We start from the raw sequence: 8,308 nt of genomic DNA, 5'->3' as shown, positions 1-8,308 counted from the left end.
AAAACTGTCATTGAATTGTAACAACCTTAGTATTAGATGTTGAGTTAACTTAGCTAGAGGAAGGTGGAGCTTGTACAGTCAGTTTCTGTCTTAGAGTTTCAAACTTGGAAGCTGGCAGAGCCTTTGTAAAGATGTCTGCTTTTTGGTGTTCAGTGGGCACATAATGGACTTTGAGATTGTGAGAAGTAACTTGTTCTCTAACATAGTTTGCGTCAAGTTTAATGTGCTTAATTCTTCCATGAAACACCGGATTAGAAGCAAGAGAACCAACACTTTGGTTATCACACCAAATAATTGGAATTTCTGACAAAGAAAAACCAAGTTCAGAGAATAAACTGCAAAACCAAGCCAGTTCAGTGGACCCTTGAGCAAGCGCTCTATACTCAGCTTCGGTGGAAGGTAGTATGGTGGATGCTCTTCGTGCTTTGGCGGAGGGACGGGGACTTATAGTAGTATGGTGGTGGAGGAGATTTTTTTGGTGGAGGTGGTGATTTAATTTGTAGTAATATGGTGGATGTTCTTCCTACTTTGGTGGGGGAGGTGGGGACTTGTAGTATTATGGAGGTGGAGGGGATTTCTTAGGTGAAGGTGGAGATTTGTGGTAATAAGGTGGATGCTCTTCGTGCTTTGGTGGAGGTGGTGGGGACTTGTAGTAGTATGGTGGTGAGGGCAATTTTTTTGTGTGGAGGTGGTGATTTATAGTAATATGGTGGATGTTCTTCTTTCTTTGGTGGAGGAGGTGGTGACTTGTAGTAATATGGTGGTGGTGGGGATTTCTTAGGTGGAGGTGGTGATTTGTAGTAATAAGGTGGGTATTCTTCCTTCTTTTGGGGTGGAGGTGGGGACTTGTAGTAGTATAGAGGTTGAGGAGATTTTTTGGGTGGAGGTGGTGACTTGTAGTAATAAGGTGGATGTTCTTCCTCCTTTGGTGGTGGAGGTGGTGACTTGTAGTCGTAAGGAGGTGGAGGAGATTTTTTGGGTGGTGGTAGAGACTTGTAGTAATAAGGTGGATGTTCTTCCTTCTTTGGTGGAAAAGGTGGGGACTTGTAGTAGTATGGTGGTGGTGGAGATTTTTCTTGTGGAGGGGGTGATTTGTAATAATACGGTGGATGCTCTTCTTGTTGAGGTGGAGAAGGTGGGGACTTGTAGTAATACGGTGGATACTCTTCATGCTTGGCTGGATAATGTGGGGACTTGTAGTAGTCATGTGGCGGCAGTGAGCTATACGTACGATCTGTAGCTCCAACAGTGGTGGCAACAAGCAAAATTGCCATAGCGTAAACCAAGCGAGGCCATTGCCCCGGTTGTCCCAAGGATCCCATTTCAAGTTTCTAGAACTCTTTTTGTGACTTGTTCCATAGAAAACACAAATGCCATGCACCCTTTATATAGTGAGATTTTCCAATCATTGATAACTCCAGATATGTTTCTTTAATGTTTATAACAGCTTGGATTAAGACTTTAATAAATTAGTCCTTATTGAGTAAATTGAGTCTGATTAAGGTTGATTTGTTTTAAATATAGTGATTGGGTTTAGTTTGCAAACTTTACAAATGTTATGTGTTTAGTATAATTGTGCTTACTTGAAACGACTGCGTGTTATGTAATATGGGGTGTGTAAAAATTGGCCACCCCTTCTCTGTTTTCTGTTAATGAGAAGAATTCCAGATTTCCAGAACTCTGTGCATCAGTCTTCTCTTTTCTTGATTTTCTTGTTTTTGTTCCCAAAATCCTTATGGTATTAGAGCCCTAGACACACGTCTATGGTAACTCTTTGCTTTGATTTAGATAATTCTCACTCAAAATCAGTAAAGATGAACACTGAAAGTATGAACTTTAGTATTCCAAGCAATCCTCCTACTCTACCCACCATTTTCGTGAAACTGTTGGAAAGAAACTACTCGTTCTGGAAGTCACAGATTCTACCAGCACTCACCTCACATGGAATTGAAGTTTTTGTGACTGGAGAAAGAACGTGTCCACCAATGTTTGTTCTTGAAAAATCAAATGATCTTGGACAGAAGTTAAGAGGCCAAATCCAGATAACTTTGCATGGAAGAAGATTGATCAATTCTTGGTAAGTTGACTCTACTCTACAATATCAGAGACAATGTTTCGTCATGTAGCTAAACGTGTTACTGCTTATGAGATTTGGAATACTCTTGAATTACATTTTCAATCTGCCTCTAAAGCTAGAACCCTACATCTTCGCAATTTGTTACAAACTACCAAGAAATATGTTAGCACTATGAATGAATATGTGTTGCGAATGAAAGAACTAGGGGATGAATTAATTGCTAGTGGTGTCAATTTAACTGATGAAGAACATTTATTGTATATCCTGGATGGCCTTGGGCCTAAATATGATGCGGTAGTAGCCAATTTAGTCTAAACCAGTAGCCAAACTACACTGTAGGAGGCACAATTTTTTCTCCACAAACATGAAATTAGACTAGAAAGGCAACATTCATCTTTTACCAACTTTTATGAGGCTCTTATGGTTTCAAAGCAAGGTCTGAACGATCCTAATACAGCCTCTCAGGTCATTAACTCTCACATATTTGATGCTGCTAATTCCAAACCATATACACAAACCTCTCACCCACATCCATAGTCCTTACAATCATTTCCTAGTAGTCCCCACCATGCATCTCAGAATCAGTTGGTTAGTCCACTACAAAATCAGTTCCCTAATGTCAATTTGGGGTTCCCTAGACTTGAGTTTGGCCTCATACAACAACAACACCCACAACAGCTAGCTCTAGGGGATGGTTTTACTCCATTTAATCAATATCAGGTTTATAACTCTCAACTAGTACGCAGTAGAGGCAGGATCAGAGGTTATTTTCGATCAAGGTTAATTTGTTAAGTATGTGGTAAAGGAGGTCATTCAGCATTGTAGTGTTATCACAAATTTAACCATGAATACCAGGGGTTTGTCAATTCTGGATCAGGATATAATACTAGTCTTGGATACAATATTGGAAGTTTTAACAATGCTAGACAACCTGCTCACAATGTTGGACAACCTACTCACAATGCTAGACAGACTACTCGTTTTAACAATGTCAACACTCCACGGAGCTCCTTGATTGATGCGCAATCTCATGAAGCACCACAAGCTTTGTTAGCAACCAGAGTTATGCCAAGCCAGTTTAGTGCCAATTTAGCTCCTACTCTATTTACCTCATCAGGGACAAGTCCACCAATTAACTCCCAAGTTGAATATTCTGGAAGCTATGTTTCTAATCCACAAAATGCTTATAATCCTGGATATCTTCATCAGTCTCAGTATAGTCCACTTCTTGCTTATGATAGAGAACCACATACCTTACAACAACATTCTGCTTCTTCCTCTTTCGACGCATCAATTGCTATTCCACACACTGTGAAAGATCAGACATGGTATGTGGATTTTAGAGCCACAAATCACATGACCTCTGATCTGAAGAATCGGTGATTCAGGACAATTATCACGGTGGAGCAACTGTTCAATTAGGAAATGGCCAAACAGTTCCAATTTCACACACAGGTGTGTCCTTTCTAAACTCAAACACTTCCTCTCGAGTTTTATTTCTCAAAAATATGCTATATGTCCCTCACATTGCTAAGAATTTATTAAGCATATCTCAAATTACAAAAGACAATAGTGTGATAGTTGAGTTTCACTCTGACCATTGTCTTATAAAGGATAAGTGGACCAGTGAGATATTGCTCCAAGGATCTCTCAAAGATGGCATATATCAACTGCAAGTTTCTCTACCTACTGCTGCATCATCCACTTCCTGTTTGAATGCATTATCTCTTGCTGGTGCTACTTCCAGTTCTAATACTAATGGTTGTAGTTTTAATAAAGCTCTTGTTGTTTCACAGAAATCGGATGTACCTCTTAGTTTGACAAAGCTGTGGCATGCTCGATTGGGGCATCCACAAGCCAAAACTCTTAAGAGTGTGATGAATAAGGTTCATGTAACTGGTTCTTTTGATAATAATGGTTTTTGTGAATCTTATCAATTTGGCAAGTTGTCTCAAACTTCTTTTCCCAAGTCTGATTCTGCAACTACAAAACCCCTTGAGCTAGTCTATTCTGATATGTGGGGTCTTGCACTCGTGAGCTCTTCTGAGGGCTTTAAGTAATACATGTTATTTTTAGATGATTATAGTAGACACATGTGGATATACCCCTTGAAGTTTAAGTCTGAAGCGTTTAAGGTGTTTACCTATTTTCATTGTTTTTTTCTGAAAAATAGTTAGATGTTAAGCTTAAGTATTTGCAAACTGATTGGGGGCAAATTTTGATCTTTTACTGGATATCCGCAGCAGCATGGCATTGGCTTTCGGTACCCTTGTCCTTATCTACACCAAAATGGTAGGATTGAGAAGAGACGTAGGATCATCACTAAATTTGGCTTGACTTTATTAGCACATGCTGGTATGCCATTATGTCTTTGGTGGCAAGCCTTTAGTACATCAGTGTACATTGTAAACAGACTACCCTCATCAGCATTAGAAGATATTTCACCTTATCAAAAGTTATATGAAAAGGAACCTGAGTATACTGCCTTGAAAGTGTTTGGATGCTATTGTTATCCTTTTATAAGACCCTACCAAAAACATAAACTATCCTATCATACTGAGCAGTGTGTTTTTATTGGGTATAGCTCAGCTCATAAAGGATACAAGTGTCTCTCCTCTACAGGCAAAGTGTACATTATAAAACAAGCTAAATTCAATGAAGAGGCATTTCCCTACAAGATTGGTTTTAATTGCTTCTATTCAAAGATTTGGATACTACAGAGTCGAATTTATACTCTAACATTGAAGGATTACACTCATCCTAGAACTTATCTCACTGTTTAGACTCTAGTTTAGAAAGAATGATAAATTATGATATTGCTGTTGAGGATTTCTCTCAGTCCAATACTGCTCATACAACTACAAGTATCTGTCCTGATCCACTAACAAACTCTCCTGCATTTTCTAATTTGAATGTTGGTGCTACTATTAATAATTTTGATGCTGTTGTTAATGACTCTAGTGTTGCTGTTAATGTTGTCTCTTGGTCCTGTATTGCTCATTCTAACTTACCAGAACCTATTGAGTCTTCTACACCAGGGTTAGTCAGTAGTGACTCTATTTTATCTCTGAGAAACTCTAATACAGCTGAGTTATCTTGCCATTCTCCTAATAAAACAAACTCAGCTCAAGATATCTCAGGTTTTGGTGCACATCAAGGTTCCTTGGTTACTGATCAAGTTGCACCTTCTGGAATACAATTAGAAATGGTTCTGCCTATTCAACAATACAAACCTGTCACCAATAACCACCCCATGATTACTAGGTCGAAGTCTCAATCTCAACACTCTATAGGTCAGGCCTATATTACAACTCTATCCATTTTACCAGAACCAAAATCTGCTACAGAAGCTGTCACAATTCTTGAATGGAAAACAGCCATGAATGAGGAATTTGGTGCTTTGTTGAAGAAGAAAACCTGGGAACTGGTACCCTTTACTTCAGACATGAATGTAGGAGGCTGTAAGTGGGTTTTTAAGACAAAATTGAAACCTAGTGGCACTCTACAGAAATATAAGGCAAGGTTAGTTGCCAAGGGGTTTCAGCAGACCCCTGGATTAGATTACTTTGACACTTTTTCCCCAGTAATTAAACCAACAACTATAAGGATCATGCTCTCTCTTGATGTGTACAACAATTGGGAAATACAGCAAATTGACATCAACAATGCATTTTTGAATGGAGAGCTTACAAAGACAGTGTTTATTTTACAACCTGAAGGCTTTGTTGACCAACAATACCCCAAACATGTGTGTAAATTGTCTAAAGCTTTATATGGCTTAAAACAAGCCCCAAGGGCCTAGTTTGATAAATTGAAAACTGCCCTCATTAAGTGGGGATTTCATAGTAGCGTATCTAACACAAGCCTATTTTTCTATAAGAAGGGAAATCAAGTCCTTTACTTGTTGGTTTATGTAGATGACATTCTCCTCACAGGAATGATTCTACCATCATCAAGCAAGTTGTTACTAAGCTGAATAGCAAGTTTGTGCTAAAGACTTCAAGGGCTCTTAGCTATTTCTTAGGCTTTGAAGTTCATAGGAATAAGGAAGGCCTGTTACTTACTCAAGCCAAATATGCATAAGATCTTCTAATCAAAGCTGGTCTCTTGGAATGCAAACCTTGTAACACCCCTATGGCAACAGGCACAAGACTCCTAAAAGAAGATAGTGATCCTTTTGACCAACCCTCACTCTATAGAAGCCTTATAGGTGGCCCGCAGTATCTAACATTATCCAGGCCTGATTTGTCCTTTGCTGTCAATAGATTGAGTCAATTTCTTCAACACCCTACCACCAATCATTAGACGGCCTATAAGAGGGTTCTCCGGTATATTAAAGGGACAATCCAGCATGGTTTATTCTTCAAGAAACATCAGCACTTTCAGTTAGAGGGATATGCTGATGCATATTGGGCTAGTGACTTAGGTGATAGAAGATCCACTACAGGGTACAGTATCTTCCTTGGGGGCAACCTAGTTCAATGGTGTTCTAGGAAACAAAAGGTGGTTGCATTGTCTTCAACAGAGGCTAAATATAGGGCTCTTAGTCAGGTAGCCACTAAATTAGTCTGGATCCAGAATTTGTTTCAAGAACTTGGAATAACAATCAATTATGTCCCCACTCTTTGGTGTGACAATATGAGTGCAGGAGCCTTATCCTCCAATCCGGTGTTTCATGCTAGAACAAAGCACATCGAAATTGATGTGCATTATGTGAGGGAGCTGGCTGCTGAAAAAAGATTGTCAGTCCAATATGTGCCTTCGGAATATCAAGTTGTTGATGTTCTGACCAAGGCACTTGCAGCACATAGGTTTCACATTCTTAAAGAGAAACTGACAATGTTGCCTTCTTTACCTAAAGAAGAGTTACAGTGCTGATGGGTTGATCAGAGTTGAATTGGTTGCTAAGCTGATGACTTTCAGAGATGATTTTGATGAAGTTGTGGTTGGCGTGTCCGAAGTCTCTTACTGATGTGTAAGCTGCGTGGCTAGTGTGCTAGAGCTACTGTGTATTAGAGCTGCTGTGTGGTCGGTGTGTTAAAGCTGCTGTGTGGTTTTTCTTAGAGTTGTTATGTGGCTGGTGTGTTAAAGTTGTTGTGTGGTTTTCCTTAGAGCTACAGTGTATTAGAGCTACTGTGTAGCTAGTGTGTTTGAGCTATTGTGTGGTTTTCCTTAGAGCTGCTATGTAGCTAGTGTATTTGAGCTATTGTGTGGTTTTTTCTTAGAGCTGTGATAATCCGTAAATTATACAGTTTTTATTTGATCTTTTTGTCGGATTTCAGGTACTTTCTAGTGCATTTTTACCTGACTTGGTGCTTAATTCTTTACTTTTCGTGTTTCAGGTTAAAATGGACTTTTTGAGCGAATAAAGACAAAATTTGATAGTTTTGACTCAGAATTGAGTGGATTTCAGAAGATAGGAGAGTTCCGGAGCAGGACAACGCACGATGAAGCTTGTTTCCAAGGTAGAGAGCCGAAAATCGAAGAATCGAACGGAGAGGCAAGCAGAGTGGCAATTCTGTAAATTTCAGAACTTTGGAAGGAGTTTCGCCCCGGCGAAGCAATTGTCTTCGCCGCGGCGAAATTAGGCAGAGACGATTTGGAATCTTTCATTCTTCGCCGCGGCGACAATCAAATTAATCAGTTTTGTAAACGCACAGTTTCGCGTGTGCGTGTTTTTGGCTGGGTTTTTGGACTAAGTATAAAAGGAAAAACTTAACTTTTTGTAAAGGACTTCAGCTTTCTAGGTTTTAGCCGTTTTTTACACTTTTATTAGAGAAAAGCTTGTAGTTTTGCGGATTATTGAAGGGAAGATTCAGATTTTTGCTAGAAGATTCATCTTTTGGGAAGATCTCTTATCTTTCATCTCAGTTTTATTATGTATAACTTGTTTATTTCTATTTTTCGTTTTTGTAGTATTAATTTAGTTATGAACTAATCTTCTATGGGTTAGGGTTTTGATTGTAGTTTGGATTTTATATGGGTTAATTACTTGATGGTTTTATTTCCATATGAATAAGTTTTGGTTGTGTGTTACTCTGATTTTAATTGCTGAATGTGATGAACATGATGAGATTGAGAAATAATTCATGTTGGGCTTCTTGGGTCTTCACCATTATAGTATTGGATGCTAGAGATAGATTCAAGAAATAATGAAATCACTTTAGGATTCTTATGCTTAATGAATTTAGAATTATTAACTTTCAAATTGTTGGGTGCGGATTGTTAATA

At 38.8% G+C, this 8,308-nt stretch overlaps 1 pseudogene; it reads right to left on the bottom strand.

Annotated features, from left to right (window-relative positions):
• Window positions 1-556: 556 nt before the first annotated feature.
• LOC116110220 lies at window positions 557-1,322 on the bottom strand (annotated as a pseudogene).
• Window positions 1,323-8,308: the final 6,986 nt, after the last annotated feature.

Source organism: Pistacia vera, unplaced genomic scaffold, assembly GCF_008641045.1.
Source record: "Pistacia vera cultivar Batoury unplaced genomic scaffold, PisVer_v2 Contig6, whole genome shotgun sequence".
NCBI lineage: Eukaryota > Viridiplantae > Streptophyta > Magnoliopsida > Sapindales > Anacardiaceae > Pistacia > Pistacia vera.
This window is presented reverse-complemented; position numbering and strand designations above follow the sequence as displayed.